A 15900-nucleotide genomic window follows, 5' to 3' on the forward strand; every position below is an offset into this window, starting at 1 on the left:
GAGGAGGGACGTGATTTAACCCATGACTGGTAGCTTTTGGAGAATGGCATTAGGGGAACTGGTTCTGACCTTGCCTGGTCCATCCAAGGATGCTTCCTGTTTCTCAGGAGGAATTGGGCCCCAGCAAGGCCAATGGTCCCAGCAGGAAGGGCACTGCTTACGTCCCTGGGACGAGGGATACGTTCTCTTTTTTCATCCTTAGCGCCCCTAGAAAGAAGGTCCTCCCTGAGCAGAAGAGGTCTGCACAGAAAGCTTTCCCCTCCTGCTGCCCCTCTGCCCCATCTGTCTCCCACTTCCCTTGCTCACCCTTGGACAGTCTGACATACGCAGACATAGCATTCCACCTGCCCCTGCTTTCCTTCTCCTCTGTGTGCTGGTGAATCCCTTGCTAACTCACTACATCTCTCTTCCATCCGTCTACCCCTGTTTCCTGGGAAGGAGCCTGGTGCTGCTGCTGGAGTCAGGAAGATCTGGGTTCAAATCCTGTCTCTGCTCCTTCCTAGCTCCGATGCCTCGCGGAAGTGATTTCACCTCATATATAAAGTGGGGAAGAGAAGCCCTAACTGCTAGGGTGGTGGTGAATGAAAAGCTGTTAGCCCGGTGTTTCCGAGTATAAACTGTAGGGGGAGCAAGTGAGTAGTGGGCACCATTAGGAGAATGTGTTGTAGGTGCATCAGCGATGCTGATTAACACCATCTGCTCCGCTGGAGCAGCAGTGCACCCTGTCCTCACCACCCACCTTGTAGCATCTGTGTTCCCTCTTTCCACGCATTTTGCCTCTCAGCTCAACTACTGTTGTCCACACAGTCTCACTGCATCTTCTGCCCCTGCTCTCTCACACCTGTACCCCTGCCCCTCTCCTCCCCACTAAATGCCCCTCACCTCACTCTCTCACACCTTACCTGTGTTCTCCTCGCCTTTTTTCCTCCTTGCATCTGCCTTTTCTACCCCCGGAGATGTGTTTTCTCTCGAGCCTCCTGGGCCAGTGGCAGCTGGGTGGGAGCAAAGGCAGCAGGAGGTTGTGTGTGTGACCCTGGAGGTGGGCACTGAGACTGACAGGGCTGGTAAGAAGCCCGTAGTAGAGGTGGCTGAGCGCATGGCTGGAAGACAGGCGGCTTAGCCACAAAGGAGGAGGAAAGGGGAGCAGGCTGCAAGGGCCTGGTGAATATGCGATGGCTGGGCTCTACATAGGTGGGAGGGCTGAGCACGGACGGTGCCCCTGGGTGAGTGGGGCATTAGTCCCACAACATGCTCTAGGGAGAAAGAATCCAAGATCAAAGCAACTCGGGGAATGCTGAAGGGGAATGCTGTTGCTTCCTTGTGGCTGTTCCCACTGCACTTTAGCTCTTTGAAGCCTCTGGAAAGTCCTGCAGTTAAGCTATTTAATATTTTCTTAGCCTTCATATTTGAGCTCAAATGTCAATTCTTCAGGGAAACCTTTTCTGACTTCCAGAAAGTTTGGCCCTTGGCCCACACCCACATGTGCTCTCTTACCGCTGTGCACTTTTCCTTCAAGGCACTTATTATCACAACGTGTAGCTGTACATTTATTTTGTGACTTAAAAAAAAATCAGTATCTGCTTTCCCTACTAGATGAAAGATTCCTGAGGATGGGCCATGTTCACCACTGAACCCCTAACACCCTGAAAAGAGCCTGGCCCATAATAGGTTTTCAGTGTCAAGTTCTAGAATGAATGAAGTGGGAAAGTGGGTTGCTGGTGAGCGGGATTTCTATACAGCCTTGGCGTGGAAGTGATTGCTGAAGACTTATTAAGGGCCTGCAGCCATGTTGGGCAGTACCAGTATTCAGGAGATTATCAGGAAATGTCTGATGAAATGAGTCGCTTTTTGATCTGTTTGATGAAGCCAGAATCTTTTGAATTTGAAATGTCATTTCTTTCTGCAGCCTAAGGAGTCCCCTCTTCATTTAGCTGTTAATCAACAACCATATCACAGTGGTAAACAGCTTATTAAGTGCACAGCATGATATTGACATCTTAAATCAGGTAAGCCAGGCAAATCAGAACCTAGAGAATCTATTTTCTTGTTTCAACTCAGCATGTGTTTAGGGGTAGTTTTGATCAAGTCCAAGGTGCTCTAAAGATTCCTGGGAAGAATATGCACATTCATATTTTTATCCTTTTGCCTCTGTAAACCCCCACTCCCACTTGCACACACATATTTTGTCTTTTTCAAACGCACAACTGGGATTCAGCCAATGCGTTATTAAACTGTTCACATTTAACAGGCCCAGTACTTCTGATAGATAAACAGTAGCCCAGAGGTAAATTGCCGGTGGCAATTTAAATCAACAGCTACTCCCCCAGTGTGAAATGTTGTAATTGGCAGGGAGCCCTTCTCCACAAGAAAGGAAGCTTTGTTTCTATATTATAGACAGTAAATGTATCTTCTTTTTGCCCAAAGGCAAAAGAGACCTCCTGGAATTTTTTTAAAAATCACCATGAATTCAGACCACTGGAGCAGAATCAAATGCCGCATAAAAGGCATCCATCACTGGCAGGAAATGGAAATGCTGAGGTGGAAGAATTAAAAGGATGGGGGGTGGGTGCTGTCTGAGCCAGGGCCTGCTCTGGGAAGGGCTACCCTCTTCCAGAGGTCAGGAGTGGGAAGGAAAACTCTCGGGAGAGGGCCCTTGCCAGAGTCCTGAGGACAGATGAGCGTCTGGACTGCTCCCTCCTTCCTGGCTGCCCCTTCCCAGGTGAGGGAGCAGCCACGTGCGGTGGGCATGCGTGTCCTAACCCACTGTGTCATCCTCGGTTTCCTCATCTGTGAAACCAGAGCACTGACTCAGATCTTTGCAGTCGTCTCCAACTCCAGCCTGTGAGGTCCCTGGTGCCCTGAGCTGAATTGGGACTTAACTCCCCTTCTGTCCCTTCCTTCCGCAGAGACCGTCCTCCTCCCTGGTCTTTTACTATCCCAAAAGTTTGGGGGAAGAAAATCTCTCTTATTATTGAACATACATATGTATTCAGCTATGTTAATGCCCCACATCTTTCCTCATGGGCAGAGTCTTTGCTCTACAGATGGACAGAGCACCTGAGTGATTCTGGCTTCACCAGAATTGGCTAGATCCACTCCAGTGAAGGAGGCTTGCTAGGCTGCCACCCAATTATAGAAGTAGACTTTATCATTTATGGTTTTTGTTAGACCAGGAATACACACAACGTATAAAAGTAAGAAAACATAAATAAGCTAAAAACTTACAATTTGTTTATAATCCCCCCAAAGAAAGAGAACTCTGTTAACATTTTGGTGCATTTCCTGCCTTCTAGACTTCTAGCATTTTTGCCACAGGGAGATTTTATGGGTATTTGATGTATGACACTTGTGTCTCTGTTCCATGTTGGTGTAGACTTTTGATAGGTCTGTCAGTGTAAGTTTGATGTCATGGATAACGAGCCCCCAGAGGGGCACATTGCCACCTAAAAGTGGGTCTTCAGTAAATGCTTGTTGATATTAATTATGTTAACATCCCAAGCAGGTTGGCCATATGCTCTAGTAGCAAGAGTCCTGGGCTAGATGCTACTGCCCAGCTGTGTGACCCTTGGGAAGTTGCTTCCTCTCTCTGGTTTAGGAGTTGGGCTAGATTATAACCAATGTTCCTTTCTGTGCTAAAATTTTAGAATTGTCTTCACATCAGCATTCCTTTCAGTGGGAGGTTAAGATGGGCGATTTTCTTGTGATTTCATATATTTCTCTGAAGCATTCTTATCCTCTTCATGGGAAAGTGGTTATTCAAGAAAGAAATTAGAAGTCTTGCACTCCTTTATACACTATAATGTAGGAAACTTACAAAATAGAGAAAAGCATTGAGAAGCCAATAAAAATAAGCTCTAATCCCTCTGTCTAGACATTATTATTCTTAACATCACCAATGCATTTCCTTCTTTCCCTCTATTTTTTTCTATAAATTGAGCTCAGCTAGATAGTGTTATTTTGCTAAGGTTTTTAATGTTGTATCATAAGCATTTTTCATTTTTAAAAATCTCTGAAATTATTTTTTATTGTGGCAAAATAAACATAACATAAAATTTACCATTGTAACCATATAAGTGTACAATTCAGTGGCATTAAGTACACTGACAATGTACATAACTCTCACACCATCGATCTCCAGAACTTTATCTTCCCAGACTGAAACTCCATACTCATTGAACAATAACTCCTCATTCCCTCCTCCCCCTTCTCCTGGAGACCACCATTTCACTTTGTCTCTATGAACTTGACTACTCTAGGTATCCCATATTGAAATCATTTTAAAAAATCATTTGTGATGGTTGCCTACTATTCCAATATGTGGATATACCGTAATTTATCTCATGAGTTTCCTTACTAAACATGTAACTTCCTTTCAATTTTTCATTGTTATAAATAACACTGCAATGAATGTCTGCTGTACCTGTTTAAAAATATGTGACCTTATCTATTTTCCCTTACGCCTGTGTAGGACACCTTTGCTTTCTCTTTATCTTTTTACTATGCAAGTTTTTTCTCTCCTTAACATGCTTGGATTACATTTTTGAACTTTCTCATGTCAGAGGTCACAAGCTCCTTTGCATGTAGCTGCTGATCTTGGAAGTGTGGAACTGGTGGAAACCCTGCGGAAGGTGGGCGGTGACCTAAGGTTGTTGACAGAGTGAGTTCATGGGCTTCACTCTGTTTAGCTGAGCTGCTTGCTGAGTCCTCCCTGCCGGCTGTAAGCCTTGAGGGGTAGTATTACCACATCCATTGTGAGATGGACACAAATTGGAGAGACCTTGTATCTTGATAGTAACATCCCAATTTTAATTGAGATAAGTTGGTAAGAATTTTTACTCTCAACAGTAAAATATACATTTAAAAAATTCAAATTATTTATTTTTTGAAAAGATGATAGATTTACATGGTTCAAGAATTTAAAACTTAGTAAAGGTTTTACAGTAAAAATTTCCCATCTACCACGTCCCTATTTGTCTGGCTCTCATACTATCCTTGCCATACATACCCATTATTGTAAGTTTCTCCTGTTCTTGCCAGAATTTCTTTATGCATATAACAGCAAACATAAATATATTATACTCTTATTCCACTCCTCCATCCTTTATACACAACTGTGGATACCTATACATATTGTCCTACATTTAGCTTTTTTCCCTTATCAGTATAAAGCAAAGATCATTCCGTGTAAGTACATGGAAAGTTTCTTCTATTTTATACAGCTACATAATAGACTGTGGTGTGGATATATCATAATTTGTTTAGTTCTCAACTGATGGGCATATAAGTTGTCCTTAAGCTTTTGCTATTATAAACAGAACTGCAATAAATAAATTTATATGCGTCTAAACTTGTTTTTTAAATTTATTTAAAAAATTTTAATTGTTGTAAAATACACACAATATAAAATGTACCATCTTGACCATTTTTTTTCTTTAATTTATTCATTTCGTACTTTTAAAAAATTTTTTTGGCTGTGCTGCGTGGCTTGCGGGATCTTAGTTCCCCAACCAGGGATTGAACCCGCACCCTTGTCAGTGAAAGCTCGGAGTCCTAACCACTGAACTGCCAGGGAATTCCCATAACCATTTTTAAATGTCCATTTCTGTAGTGTTAAGAATATTCACTTTGTTATACAACCAATCTCCAGAACTCATTCATCTTGCAAAACTGAAACTCTATGAACAGCAACGTTCATTTCCTCCTCCCTCAGCCCCATTCCACTTCCTGTCTCTATGAATTTGACTACTCTGGGTATGTCATCTAGGTGGAATGGTACAGTATTTTCCCTTTTGGGACTGTGTCCTCAAGGCTCAACCAAGTTGCAGCATGTGTTAGAATTTTCTTCCTTTTTAAGGCTGAATACTACTCCCTTGTATGTATATGCCACATTTTGTTTATCTGATCATCCATGGATAGACATTTGGGTTGCTTGCACCCTTAAGCCATTGTGTAGGTGTGTTTTTAAAGACAGACAGCTTTGTTTCTTTCACGTGACGCAGTTCCGCAGGCTCAGCCATGGCAGGGTTGGGGTTCCAGCTTTACTGAAAGGTGTAGAAGAAGACACTGTGTGGCCCCCCTGGCTAGGTACTCATTCACATCTTAGCTTAATCCTCCCATCTCCTTTGTGAGGCAGACGAAATTATCCCAGTTTATAAGAGAAGATTTGATGACATCGGGTCCATTGTAAGAAGCAGAGCTGAGCTTCAAAGCTAAGGCTACTGGATACTTGGCTGCCCAGCACTTCCAGAAGTTGCAGTTTTTCCTTCCTGGTCTTTGCCCTCACTAGTCATCAGCTCAGTGCATCCCTCATTCCCAGGGCAAGCCTGTGTCCTCCCTAGTCTATTTCAGAATCACACATTGCATGTTTGTGGGATCTGAATTAGTGATATGTTATTTTACTTGTCTCCATCAGTTTTCTTTTTCTGATCATGAAAGTAATACAATTTGGAAAACATAGAAAAGCATAGGGGAGGAAAACACCATCACCCATATCTCCATCACTTAGGTGGAATTCCACCAGTAGTGGCTCATTAACTTCTGTTAACATTTGGCCTTAGTATTAACATTTAGCATTTGTAGCTAAATGTTAATAGCTTCCTGTGCTTTCTTTTATTCTACTTTGTCAATAACACTTAACACCTCCAGGGCAGTCTGGTGAGTGGAGAATCTAAAGCATTGGGCAGGGAACTTATGTTGGGCCCCCACTGCAAGTGGACTGGATATTCCAGTGAACACGTCTGTGCTACAGCTTGATTCTGTTTTCAGAACAAAAGCCACAGTTTCCTGGGCCTCACAGTCTGATTTCCCAGATTTCCTTTCTCCTCCTCCCTCTTTTCTCATCGCGTCTGGTGCCTCTCTGGCACCCAGGACATATGTAATTAATGAATAAAAACTATCTTTTCTGCCTGTTCCCACAATTTTTACCAAAGATAAGTGACTGTTTCTAGGACTGAATTAAGGTCTGCTCTGGATGGAAAAAAAGGAGCCAAGTTTTGGTATAAAGTTGACTTTCCCTGTCCTCTCAGCCTGTGGCATCACAAAGCTCTCCGAGGGCCACCCGCCCTCAGCAGCACAAGTATTTGGATTTCTACTCCAGCTATACTCCCTGCGAAGGTTTTCCTATGAGCTTGAAACCTCTGGCTCCCAGAATGCTGCCTTCCCAAAATAGGCTAATTATGGTGATTGAGATGGCTTTAGAAGCCAGAATTTGTATAGCATACAATTAGAGGCTTGCTAAATGCCTGCAAAATGCAGTTCTTCCTAATTTCATTACTGTCTCTTTTGGTTGGACGCTGATTACTTTCAGCTCTAATTTTCAGGCTCACCTGGGTCTCAGTTCCGGGACTAGCAGACAAATCATTTGACTTGGTGGCAGTTGCATTTCACAAATACTCAGTGTTGTGAGAGAATTATCAGGATAATTTTCTGGATCTCTAAGCATAGAAACATGGGTTTCTGAGGTTGGAACTTCTTCCGAGGTTACTTCTGACCATTCATTTAAATTATCTTCAGGATCCCTGAGCAGATTTTTCATGGGTCATTTGGAAAACAAATGAGGGACCACCATCTTTTGCTTGGGAAAAATGTGTAGATGTATAGCTTGTGTTCTGCACAAAATCTGGGGGACACTGCTTGCAAAGCTGTATGCTGTAGCTTTGAACTATATCCATCTTGACCAAGTTACGTCATTTGTAACTTGTATAAGGTACCATATGGGCGCCAGGCCATTCATGCTCCAGATTATGTCTAGAACAGCCTTTATTGCTCATTCCATTTGGTTAAGATTCCAACCCCAACCCCTCATCTTTGGTTAGAGGTGGTATGATATAATAGGAAAAAATTATGGATAGGAGGCCCGTGAGCTGAATTCTGTATTATGTAGTGTTACTATTATTGATTGTATTCTGCATGAGATCCATCCCTTTTCTGTTTTATTACTCTGCCCTCCTCAACACATGGCTTTCGCTTCCTGATCTAAAGTGGCTGTTCAGGCTCCTACCGTCATGCCAGCATTCCCCTGGGGGAGGAGGAAACTTTGAAATCTCTTTTAAAGAAACTTCCCAGAAGTTGCATGTGCTGCTTCCATTTACATACCATTGGCCAGAACTTAGTTCACATACCCAAGGGTAAGGGAGACTAGGAAATGTTCGGGGTGGCCAAGTGCCCAGCTAAAGTCAAGAGGTCTCTTTTAGAAGAAAAATGTTATTTGTGGTGGGTGGGGCATGGGACACTGACTAAAGCCTCTGCCACAGGCGGAGTCAGACTCTGGAGGAGAAAAACGTATGATTACGTTATTTGCTGAGGACTTCACAGTGCAGTGAGCCAGGGAGACCACTGCCGGTCTTGGAGAAATGCTTGGGTTCTCATTGATAGGGCAAGTGTAGAACGTTACCTGTTGGTGTTGGGCCCCTAAGCCCAAATCCTTCCCCCTGCCCCATTGACACAGCACCTGACACTATCAATATCTAGCATCTCTTAGACGATTACCACACACAGCCCTAGACTGTGCCACACACAGTCCTAAGGACCCTATACGAGTTATCGCACTTGCCCCTCACCACTACTCAGAGGGGTAGTTATTGAGACCTAGGGAAGCTGAGGACTGGCCCAAATTTGCCCTGCAAGGAAGCAGTAGGATCAGGATTTGAATCCAGGCCCCCTTGCTCCAAAGCGAGAGCTCCTAACCAGTAGGCCGCATTGCCTGACTCTTTGATTTTTGACATTTTAGCAAGGGAAGACTGCCCTGGCCGTGGCCGCCAGGAGCAACTGCAGCCTCATCGTGGACACACTCATTGAAGCCGAGAGGTGCTACGCCTGGAGAGAGGTAAGGAAGGCCAAATTCAGCTCGGTGAGGGCCTCTTCTGCAGCCCCCTCTTCTTACAGGGCAGGTTGGGGTCTGTGTAATTCTTTTTTCCGCTCTAGTGGGGAGGGCCCTAGTTAGTGTGTTATAGCTGTCCCTTCTGTCCTGTGCTGTCCAATTTGCGGCATGAACAGCCGCCTCTCTTCCTCTCCATCCTTTGTCAGCACCAGTGGTTGGAACTGAAGTGTGTAGAGCTCCATTGGGCCAAGCAGGCCAGTCCACGTTGGCTCTAAGGAGCCTGGCATGCGTGCTCCGGGTGGTTGGCTGCTGGCTGTGCCTGCTGTCACGGAGTCTCTGGCTATGGTCCCTTCTGGAAGCTCCCACACTCGCATTCTACTGAGTGGTAAGGAAGTTCATATTTAGGGTTTTGCAGTTTTCCACATACCGCTGTGCCGGCTACTCAGCACTCAAGTATTCTCTGATGGTCACGAAAACCTTATTCATCTTCAGAAAACAAAAGCTTGTTTCCAAGACATTCCTTCCATCTTCTTTCATCAGTACTGCCTCTGATAGCTGCCACTGACGCAGCTTCTCAGTAGAAGGCCCTCCCCTCCAAGATTCAAGTCTATGTCCTTGGGCAGGAATTTCCTCACCAGACACCACCCTCTGCTGCCGTCCTAGGCTGAGTGTCCACTCTGGTCACAGGCTGGAGCCAGAATTTAGGTCCTAGTCCCTCACATGTCTACCCCTGAGGAGCCTTAAGCCCAGACTGATGTCTAATTTGCCAATCCTGAGAAATGTCCCTTAAATCCTTAAGGGGCATTGATTTGCCTCCTTGCTCGCAACGCAGTACTGTTTATTTTGGTTTTTATTGTTTGTTTTTTTGCGGTACGCGGGCCTCTCACTGTTGTGGCCTCTCCCGTTGCGGAGCACAGGCTCCGGACGCGCAGGCTCAGCGGCCATGGCTCACGGGCCCAGCCGCTCCGCGGCATGTGGGATCCTCCCGGACCGGGGCATGAACCCGTGTCCCCTGCATTGGCAGGCGGACTCTCAACCACTGCGCCACCAGGGAAGCCCCCGCAGTACTGTCTAATTGGCTCAGTAGTCCTGGTATATGGGGATCAGTTTAAAGGCTACACTATCCTCCCCTGACTTTTCTTATTTGCCTGTAGGACAAAACAAAACAAAATAACATTTGACAATTAGAATTCTGTTTAATCGCTCTCCTTCCTCCTCTGATTTCTAGTCTCTCTTCTTTTTCCTCTTCCTCTTTGTCCTAGCCTCATTCTCATTTTCTTAGATCATCACTGTATTTTATTGAGGATGACTTTCCCAAGTTCCGTCTTTGTTTCCACATTTTCTTTAAAAATAGGAATATTCATTGGTTCTATTTTTAATTCCTCTTAGCATTTTTAGATTCTTTTTCCTAGATGAGAATAAATTATCTTTTCCACCAGATGAATAAGCCCTCTTTCCTAACAAGTCTTAAGGTGTGAGAGTTGGATGAACTTTGAAAATCATAAATAATGCATACATATAGCTGAAGTAGACCCCCAGAAATGCTAAGACTTGTTAACCCTGGTGACAACTGGGACCCTGAGGTCTGGAGTGGGAAGAAGACTTGTTTTTTTCATATAGAGCCTTAAAAATTTTTTTTAACCAAATATATTTATTGTTATTTATTATTTAAAATTCCCTTTGTTATTAAACAAGTTTAAATCTTGGCCTAATATAAAATGGTTCCTAATGAAAAGATTAAAAAGATGATTGGAATTTCCTCTCTCATATCCATTTACCCATTTACCTAACCACCTAATCATCTATCATTAAATTCAGTGGTTCAGGGCTTGCTTCCTTGGTAGCGCAGTGGTAAAGAATCCGCCTGCCAATGCAGGGGACACGGGTTCCAGCCCTGGTCCGGGAAGATCCCACATGCTGCGGAGCAACTAAGCCCGTGCACCACAACTACTGAGCCTGTGCTCTAGAGCCAGCGAGCCACAACTACTGAAACCCATGTGCCTAGAGCCCGTGCTCCGCAACAAGAGAAGCCACTGCAATGAGAAGCCCACGCACCGCAACGAAGAGTAGCCCCTGCTCGACGCAACTAGAGAAAGCCGGCGCACAGCAACAAAAGACCCAAGGCAGCCAAAATAAATAAATAAACAGATAAATAAATAATAAGTAAATTTATATTAAAAAAATAAATTCAATGGTTCAGAGGTAGATGGGGGCTTCCTAAAATCGTGGCTTATGCTATTTCAATTTCCTCCAGTTCTGGCTTATGTTACTCCTGCAAATAGTTCAGTGCTTTGCAGACAAGTTATTAATGCTTCCACTGACTGTTGAAAAAGACCTGGGCTTTCCAAATCCCTGGCCCTTTCTGTGGAAGCCTGAAGGACTGCCCAGCCCAATCCTGGAACGCACAAAGCAGGCATGTTTCTCAAAGAAATAAAAATGCAGTAATGCGGAGTTGAAAGCAGAGGCATTTTGTATTCTTCCCTTTAATTGGTGGTGCTTGGGGTTTTGATCTTCTTGGATTTAACATTTTCTGGAGATGGAACGAGGAGAAAAGGAAAAAGGGCAGTGCCCACAGCTCCTAAGTTTCTGGATCTCCCACCCTCAGCCTTACCTCTTTTAGGATCTCCTGGGAGCCAGGCACTGTGGGAGTAGAGCAAGGCTGGGGTGAAGAAGACCCTGCAAGGGACTTCCCTGGTGGTGCAGTGGTTAAGAATCTGCCTGCTAGTGCAGGGGACACGGGTTCGAGTCCTGGTCCGGGAAGATCCCACATGTCGCGGAGCAGCTAAGCCCATGTGCCACAACTACTGAGCCTGTGCTCTAGAGCCCGTGAGCCACAACTACTGAGCCCGTGTGCCACAACTACTGAAGCCCGTGTGCCTGCAGCCTGTGCTCCGCAACAAAGAGTAGCCCCCGCTCGTCGCAACTAGAGTAAGCTCGTGCACAGCAACGAAGACCCAACGCAGCCAAAAAATAAATTAATTAATTTAAAAAAAAGTGTTAAAAAAAAAAAAGACCCTGAAAAAATTATGGGAAATTAACTCCTCCCATTCCTATTCCAACTTCTGTTCACAAAGTCCAGATATCAGAGAACGGTCTTGCTGTTCTCCTTGGCCAAGTTTCCCAGGAGTCTGTAGGCCTTCCAGAGGAGGTCACTGATGCTGTGAGGGTGCAGGCTGGTCCATGCTGGTGGCTGGGGCACCAGCCTCACCACGTTCTTCTCATAGGGTTCAAAAACCAGGTCCCCATATCCCTTTAGTCCACTTCCTGCCCCAGCATTGACTCCTGTATGGCTGTTCAGAGTATCTTTCACTGACTCACTTTTATTTAAATGAAAGATAAAGACAAAATTCACTATATGTAAAAGAGGAAATGAGAATAGATAGGAAGTCCCAAACCTCTTGGTGGGCTCTGTGTCCTGCGTGTCCCTTATTCCCACTCTCCAGAGGAAGGCTTGTCTGGAGCCCTGCTGGCATGTGTATGACAGGGGCAGCCATAGGAAACCATGACCCCTGCTTTCACTTTGAGATTTTCTCCAGTTGTTTTGGTTGGATTCTATAGGACTCTGGTGGATTCTTTTTTGTTTTTTGTGGGGTTTTTTGGTGGATTCTTAAAAAGGGACAAAAGGAATCTTTGACAAATCAGAAAGCAAGAATCAACCCAGGCACGGTGCTACTGGGCTGAGCCTGGCTGCAGGGCTGTAATACAAAATGATAATGGAGCCTTGTGTCCTCCACTCCTCGGCCCCCAGAGTTAGGATGCTCATTTGCTTTCCTCCCAGTCACCAGAGAGCAGGATGAATGGAGGGATCAGCTATGGGGTCTTATCAAGAATATATCCAATCTGGGCCCCACTGAAACTTTGATGTGAGAAAATCAAACACCCCAAAGAAGAAAAAGGGATATGGTTCAAAGTAACGCCTTTAAAGATACATTTGTTTTTGTGACATTTCTGTAGTCAGCATACCCCCTCTGTTTTCTTTTGGGGTGGTAAGCAGGCTGGGATAGAGGCATGCGATACAGCATGGCAAAATCCCTCACACTTCCTGTGTCAGACAGACTCCAGCTTTTTTTTTTTTTTAATTAATTTATTTATTGGCTGCATTGGATCTTCATTGCTGTGCAGGGGCTTTCTCTAGTTGCGGCGAGCGGGGGCTACTCTTTGTTGTGGTGCACGGGCTTCTCATTGTGGTGGCTTCTCTTGTTGCGGAGCACAAGCTCTAGGCACGTGGGCTCAATAGTTGTGGCTCATGGGCTCTAGAGCACAGGCTCAGTAGTTGTGGCCCACGGGCTTAGTTGTTCCGCGGCGTGTGGGATCTTCCCAGACCAGGGCTCGAGCCCGTGTCCCCTGCATTGGCAGGTGGATTCTTAACCACTGCACCACCAGGGAACTCCAGACTCCAGCTTTCTATTTCAGACATTTGTCTCTATCTTGGATGGCAAAAAAATGATCCAGTTATGGTTAATATTGAAAACATAGTCTCAGTTACCACTCTATGGGTTACATCTGAAAAAATATATACGCATGTACTCTGAAATAAGGCAATCAGCAGAAAATGTCTGAATTCATCTGATACAATTACCTTCAATCTAGGAGCATGGTGAGAACATCAAGGACCCATCAACCAGCTTTACTCTGACGTTCAAGCAAGATCACAGTCAGGAGACCAGGCACATTCGCAGACTCCTCTGGCACCTGGCTTACGGTCAGCTGAAGACCAACGAGTGGCAGAGGCTAGCCCGTTTGTGGAACTTTACAGACGCCCGGATCAGAGCCACCGAGGAGCAGTGGTCAGGTCAGCATGGCCCAGGAGATGTGGGCAGGAGGCATTCGGTATTAGGAAGAGCCATCCTTACTGATGCCCATCTTCCAAGTGGGTGTCCAGTGCTCTTGATAAGCAACAGACTGCAGGGGCCCAGGAGTGGGGACAGTTAGCTGAGGACCACAGAGGTGATTGGGAATCTTGCAGACTGCTAGTACTCATGGGAATCTGCAGTAGATTGAAGTTCGCAAAGGATGATTACTTTTATCGAGCCATATTGAAAAGGTGGCATTTAGCCTAGAAGGAAGTTAAGGTTCCCAACTGAATTGGGCACGAAGGAAGCAAGGATTTAACAGTTGGCTTGTCACTGGAAAGCCACCTGATTTCTGGAGTTCCTTGAGATCATCCTGGGGTAAATGGATTCATTCCCTAACAACAGGCTAACTATTTAGGGCTTCCACACCAGGAAGGAATCCCTTAAACCAGGCCTGGGGCAAGGGGTTCTTGTAGGTCATGGCCTTGGTGAGACCAGGTGTCCCATGAGAGATGTGTGGGATAGAGACCCATGGCTCTCTTGGTTAGAGGATTCCAAGCCATGGAATCATTTCAGCCAGACTCCAGATATCAGAATTAGTGAGGTCGGAGTCCTTAGCTTTGCTTTTTTATGATTTGACCCAAACCTAGGAAATACAGAAAACTTGTTTGCATTATCAACTAATTAGCTTTAAAAACAAAGAAGCAAAGACTTTTCTTGGCAAAACTTTTTATTCAGAGCACTGTCCTTACATGGCTGTCGTGAGATGTGAACGAGTCCCATGCGCAGGGGGTGATCGCATTATTGATTGCTGGGGATTGGGGATAGCAGAACCACAGCCCATGGGCACATGGGCACACAAGTAAATTATGACACTTTTATTGCTAATTCTAAGGATACATTTTCACGTGAAAAAAATGGAAGATAATGCATTGAAAATGTTGAATATTGACTACAGTTTCTAAGAAGATTTCTTTTGTATTGTTAAGATTTCTCCTTGTTGCTAATTAGGCACATAGTGTTCTGTGAAGTCTTCAGGAAAATGGAGTTGCCTTCTGGAAATTTCTCTTGACCTAAAAAGTTGATTTGGAAATGTAGTGTGCTTTCAGAGTACTTGCCATCAGGATAAGGGGAGTTTTGATGTGTTTCATTCACACATTACTGAGTGCCTAGAGTGTGTTTAGCTGTGCCAGAGGAAGCATACATCAGCTCTGTAAGCCATGGTGCATGTTTAATGGAATTGATAATCTAGTTGGCATGATAATAGTAACATTCACAATCCAATTACATTGTAACCCTGGGTTATGCTACTGGCACAATGGAGTTGGTGGGCTTTTGAGCAAAGGAATGACACGTTGATGATGGTATTTAAGAAAAATTAGTCTGGCAGCGGCAAGATTTAGGAAAGGAACTGGATTCACCTAGGAGCACTTTTTAAATTTTTATTTATTTATATATTCGGCTGCGCCGGGTCTTTGTTGCTGCATGCGGGATCTCTGTGTCCAAGTGCAGGCTGTTTAGTTGTGGCATGTGGGCTCTTTAGTCGCAGCTTGTGGGATCTAGTTCCCTGACCAGGGGTCGAACCTAGGCCCCCTGCACTGGGAGCGCAGAGTCTTAACCACTGGACCACGAGGGAAGTCCCTAGGAGTACATTCTTCATGCATATAGCTTGTTCTCCCTGAAACGCCTGCCCCTCTAACAGTCTGTGCAGCGGATTTCCTCCCCAGAGCTCAGGCCCTCCTCATCTCGGCATCTGGCAGAGCTAGGAACCTGGCACGGGTTTGTAACTGTGACCTCCAGCCGCGAGTGACCACGGTTCCCACCTCCGTATCCCAGCACTTCCCCGAACACCTCTCAGGGGTTAGGCGTCTAGTGAGATCTGCCCAGTGAAGAGCCCTGGCCTGGCCGGGGGTTGCAGACTTCTACCAGAGGAGTTTCCTGGAAGCTGGACCGGCAGGTGGGTGCATGCTGGCTGCTTAGGGTGTGGTTCATGGGCGGCAGCAGCAGCAGGACCTGGGAGCTTACTCACCTGCAGATCCTCACCCCAGACTGACTGGACCAGCACCTTCACTCTAACAAGACCCTCAGGTGAATTGTGCACCTTAAGTTTGAGAAGTGCTAGCCTCTAGCAGTGCCACCTGAACGTTGAAGAAAAGCTCCACATCTCTTTAAGATTGTCCCTCCCCTCTCTCATCCTCAGCTTTCGTCTGTGTTAAGCACAGAGGTGCGTGGCAAGTGCTGAGAGACTCCAAACTCTGGTCCCCCTAGAAGTACCAGTGAGGCGACTGG

This window comes from Monodon monoceros, unplaced genomic scaffold (assembly GCF_005190385.1).
Source record: "Monodon monoceros isolate NGI ecotype Baffin Bay Population unplaced genomic scaffold, NGI_Narwhal_1 Super_Scaffold_12, whole genome shotgun sequence".
Lineage (NCBI taxonomy): Eukaryota > Metazoa > Chordata > Mammalia > Artiodactyla > Monodontidae > Monodon > Monodon monoceros.